The 15174-nt window shown below is 49.4% G+C and overlaps 1 protein-coding gene across 1 annotated transcript in view; it reads right to left on the reverse strand.

The window, feature by feature from the left end:
• The window catches only part of LOC119966916 (dynein heavy chain 14, axonemal-like), a 1122002-nt gene that overhangs the window by 554884 nt on the left and 551944 nt on the right, over positions 1 to 15174 (reverse strand). The gene's annotated exons all lie outside the window — the stretch shown is intronic.

Below are 15174 nucleotides of genomic sequence, written 5' to 3' on the forward strand. Positions count from 1 at the left end.
AGTGGCCTCCTTCTGCACTGTATGTTCTATGTTCTGTATGAGTGTTGCTAGCTGGGACAACGTCATGGAGAATGCTGCTGATTTACCTGGATTGAATGATAATATATTGGGATATATACAGTCTGTGGATGAGCTCTGCGTTTTGGAAAGTAGTCATATGAGTTATTCAGTTTTACAGCACAAATTGAAACCCTTCGGCCCATTGCTTCAATGCTGGCCATCAAGCACCTAACCATTCTAATCCCATTTTCCAGCACTTGGTCCGTGGCCCTATATAAATGCTATGGCATTTCAAGTGCTCTTTAAATACGTCTTAAAAGTTCTGAGGCTACCCGTCTCTACCACCCTTTCAGGCAGTGAGTTCCAGACTCGAACCGCCTTCTGGGTGAAAATGATTTACCTCACAGCTCCTCTAAATCTCCTGCCCGTATCTTAAATCTAAGACCCCTGGCTATTGACCCCTCCACTAAGGGGAAAAGTGCCTTCCTATATCCCTCATAATTTTATACATTTCAATCAGAACCCCGTCAGCCTTCCCTGTTCCAGGGAACACAGGCCCAGTGTCTCTGGACAGCTGAAACGATCCAGCCCACACAATATCCTGGTGAATCTCCTCTACCTTCTCTCGTGCAATAACTACAGTTTCCGTGTTAACAAGATGCTGAATGTGACAAGTAAGTTTCAACTTCCATTTTCTAAATCTGCAATCCTATTTATACTGTAATCAGCTGGCTCTGTAAATGTGTGGTAGCAGCACTTCAATGACAGCCTTTATTTTATTTCCCAGGCTGTCAATCACATCTCTGATTCCAAAATGGCTTTGGCAGCAAAATGGGACATTTCCTGTAGAGTCCTGGTGTTAGGAAAATAAAGTAGTTTTCAGGGATTTATATTTGCATTGGCAAATATTATAAATAAGGTATAGTTTTAAGTGGGTTTGATTGAATGTTTGTGTGCCTGGAATGGTAAAACCTACAGTAAGGTTCATGTTGGGCAAAAGTGTTTGAATGTGTGGGGGTTGGTTAAGTTCCAACTGTGTTTCGATTGTGCTTAGAGGGGGCTACGGCGTGAAGAATAAATAAAACAGCAGTGGTTGCATGGTGACTGGGGTCCTGGAAGGTAGAGAAGCTATTAAGTTTTAGTTTAGTTAATTTGATTGTTGTTGAAGACTACACAGCACCAGGGACATGGGTTCAATTCCAGCTTTATCTGTGTGGAGTTTGTATATTCTCCCTGTGTTTGCATGGGTTTCCTCCAGATGCTGATGTGCAGATTATGTGGACAGGCCATGCTAAATTGCCTTTAGTCTCCAAAGATGTGCAGGTTAGATGGGGTTTCAGAGATAGGGCGGGGTAGTGAACCTTTTGGTGTTCTTTCAGAGAGCTGACCTGATGGGCCGAATGGCCTTCTGTATTGTCGGAATCTATGATTTGAAGGCAGATGTCACAGCTCCGCTATTAGCAGTTAGCCTCGAAGGCTAGAGAGGAGGGAAGATCTCTCAGCTTTGCTATGGAATAACCGTGGAATAATGGTTAAGAAAACAAGTGCATGGTTCTGAAGAATAGTAAAGGAACAAGAGAAATTTCCTAAAAGTCTGAGGTTAAAGTACTGGAACAGAGCACTGTTCAGTAAAGACAGACAGAGCTGAGAGGCTAGAAAGATATCTGTAAAGTCTCAGGCAAGCGACCAATTAGAAGCATTGACTGTAGAAAGGTTTTGATTTATTCTCCTTACTATTTACACCTCGTCCTCCACGAAGGGTCTCCTGGGCCCAACCCACACCCAGGCCAGGGAATTTATGTCCCAGCAATCCTAGGAAAAAGGGGTTGCCCTGCCCCCATCATCTGGGCAAATCGTTCTCAGGTGAGGCCACAGGGACTCTGGGTTTGCAGATCCATGGGACTCCTGTAGGGTTCTAAAAATATCTGAAATGATTTTCAGACATGTGAGATTTTACTACAGCATGTGGAACATGAGATGATATCACTACGGAAATCGATGGCTGGATCTCAGAGTTTATGCAAAAGCAGTCGAGGGAAGGAATTCCTAAAAGGTGGTGGTGTCAAATCCTTGGCTGAATTGTTGTAAAAGTGTAATCTGGACTGGATTTCAGAAGGCAAGAAAAAGCTTAATTATGACAGAAGATTTGAAGAGGTTTTTGAGAGTTTGGAAACACTTAGGAGCTGGTTTAGCACAGTGGGCAAATAGCTGACTTGTAATGCAGAACAAGGCAGCAGCGCTGGTTCAATTCCCATACCAGCCTCCCCGAACTGGCGCCGGAATGTGGCGCCTAGGGGCTTTTCACAGTAACTTCACTGAAGCCTACTCGTGACAATAAACAATATTATTATTCAAGTGACAATCATCAGGAGAGATTCTGAGGAGACATTCACAAACATTAACCTGCGGTTCAGAGTGGAGTGTGTATTTACCCACAGTCATCCTGTTGCTTAAAAGGGACTTTGTATTAATGAGACTATTGTAGGTTAAGACGTACTTTGTAATCCGTGTTAATCCAAAAAACTGTGTCTAATTGTTGAGATAAGGAGGGAGTAAAGGAGTATTGTATAATAATTAAACTTTTCATGTTTAATTAGTTTTTTTCCTTGTTATTAAACGAATTAGTGATCCTATGAATCTGTTCCTCCATTATATATTATATATTTAAAAAGTAACATTTATGGGACTGGATTCTCTGTGCTGCCAGCCGCGTTTTCCAGCACGGTGCTCTCCCACCGGCAGCGGGATTCTCTGTTCCCACAGCCGCGTTTTCCGGCACGGTGCTCTCCCACCGGCAGCGGGATTCTCTGTTCCCACAGCCGCGTTTTCCGGCACGGTGCTCTCCCACCGGCAGCGGGATTCTCTGTTCCCATAGCCGCGTTTTCCAGCACGGTGCTCTCCCACCGGCAGCGGGATTCCCTGTTCCCATAGCCGCGTTTTCCAGCACGGTGCTCTCCCACCGGCAGCGGGATTCTCTGTGCTGCCAGCCGCGTTTTCCAGCACGGTGTTATCCCACCGGCAGCGGGATTCTCTGTTCCTGCAGCCGTGTTTTCCAGCGCGGTGCTCTCCCACCGGCAGCGGGATTCTCTGTTCCTGCAGCCGTGTTTGCCAGCGCGGTGCTCTCCCACCGGCAGCGGGATTCTCTGTTCCCACAGCCGCATTTTCCAGCACGGTGTTATCCCACCGGCAGCGGGATTCTCTGTTCCCACAGCCGCGTTTTCCAGCACGGTGTTATCCCACCGGCAGCTGGATTCTCTGTTCCCACAGCCGGGTTTTCCAGCGCGGTGCTCTCCCACCGGCAGCGGGATTCTCTGTTCCTGCAGCCGTGTTTTCCAGCGCGGTGCTCTCCCACCGGCAGCGGGATTCTCTGTTCCCATAGCCGCGTTTTCCAGCACGGTGCTCTCCCACCGGCAGCGGGATTCTCTGTTCCTGCAGCCGCGTTTTCCAGCGCGGTGCTCTCCCACTGGCAGTGGGATTCTCTGTTCCCATAGCCGCGTTTTCCAGCACGGTGCTCTCCCACTAGCAGCGGGATTCTCTGTTCCCACAGCCGCGTTTTCCAGCGCGGTGCTCTCCCACCGGCAGCGGGATTCTCTGTTCCCACAGCCGGGTTTTCCAGCGCGGTGCTCTCCCACCGGCAGCGGGATTCTCTGTTCCCACAGCCGGGTTTTCCAGCGCGGTGCTCTCCCACCGGCAGCGGGATTCTCTGTTCCCGCAGCCGCGTTTTCCGGCACGGTGCTCTCCCACCGGCAGCGGGATTCTCTGTTCCCACAGCCGCGTTTTCCAGCACGGTGCTCTCCCACCGGCAGCGGGATTCTCTGTTCCCACAGCCGCGTTTCCCAGCACGGTGCTCTCCCACTGGCAGCGGGATTCTCTGTTCCCACAGCCGCGTTTTCCAGCACGGTGCTCTCCCACCGGCAGCGGGATTCTCTGTGCTGCCAGCCACGTTTTCCAGCACGGTGCTCTCCCACCGGCAGCGGGATTCTCTGTGCTGCCAGCCACGTTTTCCAGCACGGTGCTCTCCCACCGGCAGCGGGATTCTCTGTGCTGCCAGCCACGTTTTCCAGCACGGTGTTATCCCACCGGCAGCGGGATTCTCTGTTCCCATAGCCGCGTTTTCCGGTACGGTGCTCTCCCACCAGCAGCGGGATTCTCTGTGCTGCCAGCCGCGTTTTCCAGCACGGTGCTATCCCACCGGCAGCGGGATTCTCTGTTCCCATAGCCGCGTTTTCCAGCACGGTGCTCTCCCACCGGCAGCGGGATTCTCTGTTCCCACAGCCGCGTTTTCCAGCACGGTGCTATCCCACCGGCAGCGGGATTCTCTGTTCCTGCAGCCGTGTTTTCCGGCTCGGTGCTCTCCCACCGGCAGCGGGATTCTCTGTTCCCACAGCCGCGTTTTCCAGCACGGTGCTCTCCCACTAGCAGCGGAATTCTCTGTTCCCATAGCCGCGTTTTCCAGCACGGTGCTCTCCCACCGGCAGCGGGATTCTCTGTTCCCACAGCCGCGTTTTCCAGCACGGTGCTCTCCCACCGGCAGCGGGATTCTCTGTTCCCATAGCCGCGTTTTCCAGCACGGTGCTCTCCCACCAGCAGCGGGATTCTCTGTTCCCATAGCCGCGTTTTCCAGCGCGGTGCTCTCCCACCGGCAGTGGGATTCTCTGTTCCCATAGCCGCGTTTTCCGGTACGGTGCTCTCCCACCAGCAGCGGGATTCTCTGTTCCCATAGCCGCGTTTTCCGGCACGGTGCTCTCCCACCGGCAGCGGAATTCTCTGTTCCCACAGCCGCGTTTTCCAGCACGGTGCTATCCCACCGGCAGCGGGATTCTCTGTTCCCATAGCCGCGTTTTCCGGCACGGTGCTCTCCCACCGGCAGCGGGATTCTCTGTTCCCATAGCCGCGTTTTCCAGCGTGGTGCTCTCCCACCGGCAGCGGGATTCTCTGTTCCTGCAGCCGCGTTTTCCAGCGCGGTGCTCTCCCACCAGCAGCGGGATTCTCTGTTCCTGCAGCCGCGTTTTCCAGCACGGTGCTCTCCCACCGGCAGCGGGATTCTCTGTTCCCACAGCCGCGTTTTCCAGCACGGTGCTATCCCACCGGCAGTGGGATTCTCTGTGCTGCCAGCCGCGTTTTCCAGCACGGTGCTATCCCACCGGCAGCGGGATTCTCTGTTCCCATAGCCGCGTTTTCCAGCACGGTGCTCTCCCACCGGCAGCGGGATTCTCTGTTCCCGCAGCCGCGTTTTCCAGCGTGGTGCTCTCCCACCGGCAGCTGGATTCTCTGTTCCCATAGCCGCGTTTTCCAGCGCGGTGCTATCCCACCGGCAGCGGGATTCTCTGTTCCCACAGCCGCGTTTTCCGGCACGGTGCTCTCCCATCGGCAGCGGGATTCTCTGTTCCTATAGCCGCGTTTTCCAGCACGGTGCTATCCCACCGGCAGCGGGATTCTCTGTTCCCACAGCCGCGTTTTCCAGCACGGTGCTATCCCACCGGCAGCGGGATTCTCTGTTCCCATAGCCGCGTTTTCCAGCACGGTGCTCTCCCACCGGCAGCGGGATTCTCTGTTCCCACAGCCGGGTTTTCCAGCACGGTGCTCTCCCACCGGCAGCGGGATTCTCTGTTCCCATAGCCGCGTTTTCCAGTGCGGTGCTCTCCCACCGGCAGCGGGATTCTCTGTTCCCATAGCCGGCCAATGGAGTTTCCCATTGTGGCGGGATATCCATGGACGTGGGTGCGCTGCCGGCAGACTAGAGGATCCCACCGACAGAGAATTCCACTGATGCTCTTTTGAGCCAAGATTCCATTTTGGGATCTTCCCATTCAGCTATAACAACTACAGGTTCGCACCACTGGCAATATACTATATATTTACCACGTGGTCTGCACTGGTTCAAGAAGGCAGCTGACCAGGCCCTATTTAAGGGATGAGCAATAAATCCTGGCCTAGCCAATTGTCTCAGCTCAGCATGTTATGGAATGGCAGCCCTGGCAGGACAAGTGTAAAGTTGTTTAAACTGTTGTCCACTGGGTGAATTGTCGTACTAACTATCAGAAGTGGTGACTCTCAGCTCCATGGGTGTAGCAGTGTTAAGTTAACAGAGTTCACACTGGGAAGTGATGTTCTTGGCCTCAGTGCCAATGGACCACAGACAGCGTTGGAGAACGATGGAAGGCATTTGGGGGAGTAGACGGGAACATGGGAACATTGGACTGAGGAATAGAAGCAGGCCATCTGACCTGCTCCGCCATTAGGTAGGATCCTGGCGTCAACTCCACTTTGTTATCTGTCCTCCATAACCCTTGACTCCCTTGTCTATCAAAAATCTATCAAACTCTGCCATTAATATATTCAGTATTACAGCCTCCATTGCTTTCTGGGGAAGAGAATTCTGATGACCCTCTGAGAGAAAACATTTCTCCTCATCTCTGCTTAAAAGGGAGGACTCTTATTTTTAAACTGTGTCCTAGGGTTCCATTCTCCCCCAAACATCCTCTCAGTGTGTATCCTTATCAAATCCCCTCAGGATTTTATATTTTTCAATAAGATCATCTCTCATTCCTCTGATCTCTAATGGGTATATGTTACTCGTGTCTTAATAAAGCTCGTAGTCTCAAATGTGGAGAAGATGCTTTATTGTGAGTTCGTTCTCTCTTCAGTGCTGTTACCTATGGCTACCTTCAGTGTTCCTAGCTGGCGTGTGTCCTGCTCCAAGTTTTGCCGTCTGTGAAGTGTGTCCTCACTTCCTGTCCCCGTCTATTTATATGGCTCTCCCGTGCCCCCTCTAGTGTTTGCTCAGTTGTATTGCATCTAGTTAACTTGTGATCACCACATCCCCCTTTTTCTCTTTACATATTTTCTGTACATCGTTAAAGAAAATTGTACATCCTGTCCCGGTGTATTTATAGCTCTCCCTCTGGTGTTTGCTCAGTTGTTTTTGTATCTAGTAAATCTACGATTACCACATCCCCCTTTTTCTCTTTACATATTTGCTGTACATCGTTAAAGAAAATGATAGAAAACAGTTACTTATGATATGCGTATCTATGCAGGTGATGGTGCTATTGCATATTGTACAAAGCCAATGTAGTTATATGTCCAATCTTAATAAAAACATTTATGAGTCCAAACTTGATGAATTTGTTCAGAGCTTTTTTTTTCTTTTTGTTGTTGATGACGTGGTGATATTGATATTGCAAGTCCGCTGTGAATGTTGTTGGTGTTCCTTATTATTTTAAGTACCCACTGCATCATCCCGAGGTGTTTGCATGGTCACCTCACTGATGTTGACTGGCATGGACTTTTTTTTTTTTTTTTGTGCTTGTGGTGTTGATTTATTGTCTCATCCGCCTTGGATGCTGGTGTGCTTGCTCGTTCTGGAGCAGACGTGAGTTTGTGCGATTCGTTGTCATCCCATGACATGTTTGTAGTCTTGTCATCGTTTTGCAGTGAGCTGTGGCATTGTCCTACATGTGCCGAGTCGTACCATTGTGCCATTGTACCATTGTGCAAAGTCGTTGTTTCATTGCTGTTGTTTCTGTCGTTCCTGTTTTTGTTGTTTTCGTTGCCGTACTTGTTGCTGTTTTTGTCGTTTCTGTCTTTGGTGTTGGCACTGTCGTTGTTCCTGACTTTGTTGTTTTCGTTGCCGTTCGTGTTGCTGTTTTTGTCGTTTCTGTCTTTGGTGTTGTCGCTATCTTTGTTCCTGACTTTGTTGTTTTCGTTGCCGTTCTTGTTGTCTCTGTCTCTGTCGTTGTCGCTATCTTTGTGTCTGACTTTGGTGTTTGTCTTGTCGCGCTTCATGTTGCTTTTGTTCTTTCTGTTGTTGTTCTCGTTTCTGCTGTGCTTCTTGCTATTGTTGTTGGTCTTGTCGCGCTTCATGTTGCTTTTGTTCTTGCTGTTGTTTGTCCCGTTTCTGCTGTGCTTCTTTTGACTGTTGTTTTTCTTGTTATACTCTATTCGTGTCCCGAGTGGATAATTTGAGTCATTGAGCATTTCGTCTCGAGAGTGGTGCGAATGATCTGACGTTGCATCGGTGCAGGTGACATCAATCATTTGTGGAGAATTGGATTCCTCATCTTTGCTTTCTTGGTGCTCCTCTTCCGGAGTCAAATTCTTCTCGATTCCATTTGACGCGGTGTCTCTGGATTCTTGGCGCTCCTCTTCTGGAGTCAAAACCTCCATGATTACAATTGACGTGGTGTCTGTGGACTTCTGGCGCTCCTCTTCTGGAGTCCAAATCTGCATGATTTCAGTTGACGTGGTGTCTCCGGACTCTTGGCGCTCCTGTTCTGGAGTCCAAATCTGCATGATTTCACTTGACGTGGTCTCTCTAGACTCTTGGTGCTCCGCTTCTGGAGTTGAAATCTTCATGATTTCTGTTGATGTTGTCTCACTGGACTCCAGGTGCTCCTCTTCTGGAGTCAAAATCTGCATGGTTTCTTTTTGCTTGGTCTCTCTGGACTCCAGGTGCTCCTCTTCTGGAGTCAGAATCTGCATGGTTTCTTTCGGCGTTGTCTCTCTGGACTCCAGGTGCTCCTCTTCTGGAGTCAAAATCTGCAAGTTTTCTTTCGGCATCGTCTCTCTGGACTGTTGGGTGGCCCGACTCTGTGCTTCTGTACAGACAAGCTGAGAACTGTCAGTCTCACTGTGATCCTGTACGTCGAGTGCGATCACCTTGTTACTGTTTTCGCTCTGTGCTTCGGTACAGACAAGCTGAGAACTGTCAGTCTCGCTGTGATCCTGTACGTCGAGTGTGATCACCTTGTCACTGTCTTCGCATGCAGTGGGTAGAGGTGCATTGTCTTCTTCTTGTTCATGTGAGCTTGTTAGACTTTCATAGTCTGCTTGTGGTTGCTCAGATATGGCAGGTTGACCTTCATCGTCTTGCGCATGCATGGTGTCAGTGGTTAGATGTACGTTGTCTTCTTCTTGTTCCTGTGAGCTTGGTAGACTTTCATAGTCTGCTTGCGGTTGCTCAGATACTGCGGGTTTACCTTCATGGTCTTGTTCATGCATGGTGTTCGCCAGGGAGTGTTTGCTTGCATCCCTTTTGGAGTCTTTCATCACTCGCACTGTGGAGCCTGTCATCGCTCGCTCTGTGGAGTCTTCCTGTGCTCTCTGTGTGGCGTCGTCTTCGTCTAGGGTATTGCTGTCATCCAATGTATCGACGAGCTGCCATGGCATCATGGTGTTGGATTCATCTACCATGAGTAGAGTCGTGTTGAGCTTTGCAACGGTGTCGCTGATGCTGTGATCAGCATGTCCAAATAACTCCTCCATGTCTGAGTAGTATTCTTTGATACCCATTTCATCTTCATTGGCTTCTTCTACCACGAGTTGATTCGTGTTGAACTTTGCGACCGCGTCGCTGATGCTGTGATAAGCATATCCGACTGACTCAGCCATGTCTGAGTAGTGTTCTTTGAAAACCAAATCATCTTGGTTGGATTTAATCTACCACGAGTTGGTTCGTGTTGTGCTTTGCGACCGTGTCGCTGATGCTGTGATAAGCATATCCGACTGACTCAGCCATGTCTGAGTAGTGTTCTTTGAAAACCAAATCATCTTGGTTGGATTCATCTACCACGAGTTGGTTCGTGTTGTGCTTTGCGACCGTGTCGCTGATGCTGTGATAAGCATATCCGACTGACTCAGCCATGTCTGAGAGGTAATCTTTGAAAAACAAATCATCTTTTGTTGTTTCGGAATTCTTTTGTTCTCTTCACTTTGGGTGGTGCAGACTGCTTTTTTCAGGGTGTTGTGCAAGTTGTTTTTAACTGTTGGTTTAAGTTCAGGCGTTTTTCTGTGTTCTGAGGCAATAAAATTTGTGTTTACCACTTTAAGTGTCTTGTTTGCAATTTTCGGGCATTTCCCTTTTAAGTGGGCGTGGTCGGGATGCTCAGACGCCATGACGTCACACGCAGGAATGCATTGCGCATGCGCAAATCGGCCTTCCTCCTTCACTGTGCGGTTTTGTTTCCATTGCGCATGCGCGGCGTGCGCATGCGCATTACGATCCGCGACCAAAACTTTTTTTGACTGCGCATGCGTGGCTTGCGCATGCGCATAACGATCCGCGACCAAAACTTTTTTTGACTGCGCATGCGTGGCTTGCGCATGCGCATAACTATCCGCGACCAAAACTTTTTTTGACTGCGCATGCGCGGCTTGCGCATGCGCATAACGATCGGCACCGCGATATTTTTTAAACTGCGCATGCGCGGCTTCCGGTTCCGGCGCATGCGCAGACGCAATTTGTAGTTCTTTGCTTACCGGAGACTGCAAAATGTGCTCCGACGCCATTTTTTCGCGGATTTCAGCGATTTTTCTGTCCCATCTGGACTGGATTTCTAAAAGTTGTAAGTTACCTTCTCTTCCCGATTTGGACTGGGTTTCAGCATTTTGGCTTTGTGAGAAATTCTTGTTATTTCTTCTTTTTGATCTGTACTTTTCATTCGCGATTTCTTGTTCTTTTCGTGATTTTTTAAGTTTTGCATCACTCAGTCTCTGTGCAGTTTGGACTCTGAGTATGTCTTGCTGTTCAAATTTCTCACAGTACTTTTCAAATTTGTTTAGTAACGTTTGTAAGCTGTTTCTGTCTTCATCTTTTGAGTATTTAAATCCATTATAAACTTTCCTATTTACAGGCCCTGCGGTGAGAATTGCTATTTTAATGTTGTCGGAGGCGTCTTGTACCTCATTAGCTACGAGATCCAAATCAAACATTTGTTTAAACCTTTTCCAGACACCTCTTACATTGCCAGTCAGGTCTAGCTGCTCTGGGTATCCAAGCCACATCCTCGAATTAGCGATGTCTTCCCAAGTCGAATGTCCAGTAGGAGATTTCCATGCCATTTTGAGCTTTCTGTGTCTGCCACTGAGTTGTCCTGTAGTAAGCGTCTGAAGCCACTCCTGGGTACCATGTGTTGTTACTCGTGTCTTAATAAAGCTCGTAGTCTCAAATGTGGAGAAGATGCTTTATTGTGAGTTCGTTCTCTCTTCAGTGCTGTTACCTATGGCTACCTTCAGTGTTCCTAGCTGGCATGTGTCCTGCTCCAAGTTCTGCCGTCTGTGAAGTGTGTCCTCACTTCCTGTCCCCGTCTATTTATATGGCTCTCCCGTGCCCCCTCTAGTGTTTGCTCAGTTGTATTGCATCTAGTTAACTTGTGATCACCACAGGGTATAGGCCCAACCTATTTAAATCTTTCTTCATAAGTTATGATAAGGAGAATGCAATCGAAAGAGCAGAGGTGAGAAAAATGTTGGGGAGTGAAGGGGTGGTGAGTATAGAGGAAGGGAAGGGAGGGGAGAGGAAGTGAACAGATGGATTTGGAGTGTAGGTGGAGAGGAATGGAGAGGGGAGCGATACAATTGTGCTCCCAATTCTTCTTCTCCTATGTTCCTATCTGAGTCCCTGGGCGGTGCTCAAAAGACTAGTGATAAGCAGCCAATAACAAGACCCAGCGCTGAATCCTTGCAGAAGCAATTGGTGGGATCGCCTTCGCTTTATGGAAGAGGCCCAGCAGCTGCTTGTGATTAATGGTGATGAAGTAATCGCAGCCATAGATGTGCTGATGAAACCGCTTTACACCAAATACGGCTGCCAGACCTTTTTTGATGTTTGTACTTTTGCTCAGCCGCAGCCAGTGTCCATGAGGCAAAAGCGATTGGAAGATCATGGCCATTGTTCATCCGGTGAGACAGTACTGCCCCAAACTCATATAGCGACGCATCGCATGTTACTAATAATGGTTTCAAAGGATTGCAATGCGTCAACAACTTGGAAGAGGACATCCGCCCTTTGACCTTCATCCTGAGATCTGGGAGTTCAGGTCCATTGTACCCTGAAGGTGGCAACGCAGGTTGATAGAGTGGGCAAGAAGGCATACAGCATGCTTGCCTTCATCGGACGGGGTATTGAGTACAAGAGTCAGCAGGTCATGTTACAGTTGTATCGGACTTTGGTTGGGCCACATTTGGAATATTGCGTGCAGTTCTGGTCGCCACATTACCAGAAGGATGTGGATGCTTTAGAGAGGGTGCAGAGGAGGTTCACCAGGATGTTGCCTGGTATGGAGGGTGCTAGCTATGAAGAAAGGTTGAGTAGATTAGGATTGTTTTCGTTGGAAAGACGGAGGTTGAGGGGGGACCTGATTGAGGTCTACAAAATTATGAGAGGTATGGACTGGGTGGATAGCAACAAGCTTTTCCCAAGAGTGGGGGTGTCAGTTACAAGGGGTCACGATTTCAAAGTGAGAGGGGGAAAGTTTAAGGGAGATGTGCATGGAAAGTTTTTTACACAGAGGGTGGTGGTTGCCTGGAACGCTTTACCAGCAGAGGTGGTAGAGGCGGGCACGATAGCATCATTTAAGAAGCATCGAGACAGATATATGAACGGGCGGGAACAGAGGGAAGTAGACTTTGGAAAATAGGAGACAGGTTTAGATAAAGGATCTGGATCGGCACAGGTTGGGAGGGCCGAAGGGCCTGTTCCTGTGCTGTAATTTTCTTTGTTCTTTGTTCCACTTCCAATACTGGTGCTTCTTGGGGAGCAAGTGAGGGGGGAGGGGGGGGTGCAGGACGGTTGCTAAATTCGGAATGAACCTGCCTTAATAATTGTCCAATGTGAGAAAAGGCTCCATGGTGTGGGGCCTGTTTGGCGGCTTTCACTTTCACGGTGACTGGGTGCAGGCCATCCCGGTCTATCCGATACACCAAATATACGACTTCTCTCACAAGAAACACACACTTCGCGCAGCGCAGGTGGACCCAATACTCTTAAAAATGCTACAACACTGTCTCAAGATTCTGCAAATGTTTCTGGTCCGTGGCCCCTATGACTAGCATGTTCTCTAATTAATCTGGAACATGCGGCATTCTGCACAGGATGTTCTCCATGATGCACTGGAAAACTGCAGATACCGAGGATACTCCAAAACGGGAGCCGGTGCACTCATATAGTTCCTTGTGCATATTGATCGTAACGTACTTCAGTGAGGATTCATGGAGCTCCATCTTCAGATAATCATTGCTCATGTCCAGTTTCATCAATGTACAGACACCGGCCAATGTAGTATGTAGATCCTCGATGCAGGGTAAAGGATAGTGATCTAATCATGAAGCTGTGTTCACAGGCAATTTCGAACCTCCGCAGATTCGGACTGTATTATCCGACTTTATGACGGGGACCACCAGCACCTCCATATCAGCGAAGCGCACAGGCCTAATGATGCCCAAACAAAAAGTTTGTTCTCAACCTTTTCCACTAAAGTGTAGGGAACCGGGAGGACAGGCAAATATTGTGGCTAGGCCTCCAGGTCCCCTGGGATCTTGGTCACAGCCCCTTTAATTGTACCCAAGCCAGGGTGGAAAACCTCAGGGAAACTGCTCAGTACCACACATAAACCTCCAGAACCCACTTGGAGGATATGTTGCCAATCCAACAGCAGCCGGTGTAGCCAATCGCGACCCAACAGGCCCCTATTCGTCGTGACATGCTTCCTCATTTGCGATCCCAGGGGATCGGAGATTAAGTGCAATTCTCCTCCAGCGGGAGGACATAGGGCTGGGTTCTCCATCCAGCGACTCAGAATTGGGAAACGTGATCAGGGAAGAATCGTACGTCAGCCGAAAATCGAGGCCGGCACCAGGCGCTCGACAGGATACCAGCCTCCGGTACCTCGACAGCTTTCCACGCTGCATGCTGGCATGCAAACTGTACAGTAAATGCTATTGGCATATCATTAATTGGCCCGACCCGGCAATTTCCTGGCCCCGCAATGCTCCGCCTCCACCAGGGGGGAATTACCAATGGCGATGTTCACATGTGGTATTTACAATTGGGAAACAGGTGACGTGGCTGCTGAGGGAGAGAGAGGGTACAGAAATGTCCAACATCACTATCATGTGCTGACAGTTGTGCACTGGCCTGGGCGGCTTCTGCCAGGGCTTGGGGATGTGTAGCTGGGAGGAGGGGCCCTTTCCAGGTGCTTAGCTGTGGAGTTGGGGTGGACGGGCATGGACCACCATTTCAGCAACATGCAAGGCAGCCATGCAGCTGTGCACGCCACTGACTGCCCACTGTGAACTTAACGCCATGGGCCTCCCCTGGCCACCCTCCTTGGTACCCTCTGGCCCCAGCCCATCAATGAGATGGGCATGCTCCAGTGCAACTAGCATCATCTTGTTCGATTCCCGGCTTGGGTCACTGTCTGTGCGGAGTCTGCACGTTCTCCCCGTGTCTGCGTGTTGTCCTCCGGTTGCTCCGGTTTCCTCCCACAATCCAAAGATGTGCAGGTTGGGTGGATTGGCCAGCCTAAATTGCCCTTAGTGTCCAAAAAGGTTTGGTGGGGTTACTGGGTTACGAGGATAGGGTGGAGGTGTGGGCTTAAGTGGGCTGCTCTTTCCATGGGCCGATGCAGACTCGACGGGCCTAATGGCCTCCTTCTACACTGTAAATTCTATGATTCCATGAACCCCACCAGCTGGAGGTTCCCCTCCAAGTCACTCACCACCCTGACTTGGAAATATATCACCGTTCCTTCACTGTCGCTGGGACTAAATGCTGGAACTCCCTCCCTCACAGCACTGTGGGTGTACCTACACCTCAGGGATTCCTGTGGTTCAATAAGGCAACTCACCACCAACTTCTGAAGGGCAACAGCGATTGGCAACAAATGCTGGCCTAACTAGCGATGCCCACATCCGATAAATTCATTTTAGGAAAGAGAGGTGTCCAAAAATCATGAGAGGCTGACTGAATTCAATGTAGTTAGTAAAAGAACCAAAGGTGACATTAGGAATAGATTTTCACACATCAAGTGGTTAAGGTCTGGAATACACTGAGTCTGGTGGAATTGAGACGTTTAAAAGGGAATTTGACTGTTAACGGAGTTACAGTTGGAAAGTGAGGAATGGCAAGAGGTGGACTTCTCATTTGGAGAGCTGGTGAAGATGAGCCAAGTGGTCTCCTTCTCTGATAATAATAATCTTTATTGTCACAACTAGGCTGACATTAACACTGCAATGAAGTTACTGTGAAAAGCCCCTAGTCGCCATATTCCAGCACCTGTTCGGGTCACAGAGGGAGAATTCAGAATGTCCAAATTACCGAACAGTCTTTCGGGACTTGTGGGAGGAAACCGGAGCACCCAGAAGAAACCCACGTAGACACGGGGGTATTACAAG

Source organism: Scyliorhinus canicula, chromosome 6, assembly GCF_902713615.1.
Source record: "Scyliorhinus canicula chromosome 6, sScyCan1.1, whole genome shotgun sequence".
Taxonomy (NCBI): Eukaryota; Metazoa; Chordata; class Chondrichthyes; order Carcharhiniformes; family Scyliorhinidae; genus Scyliorhinus; species Scyliorhinus canicula.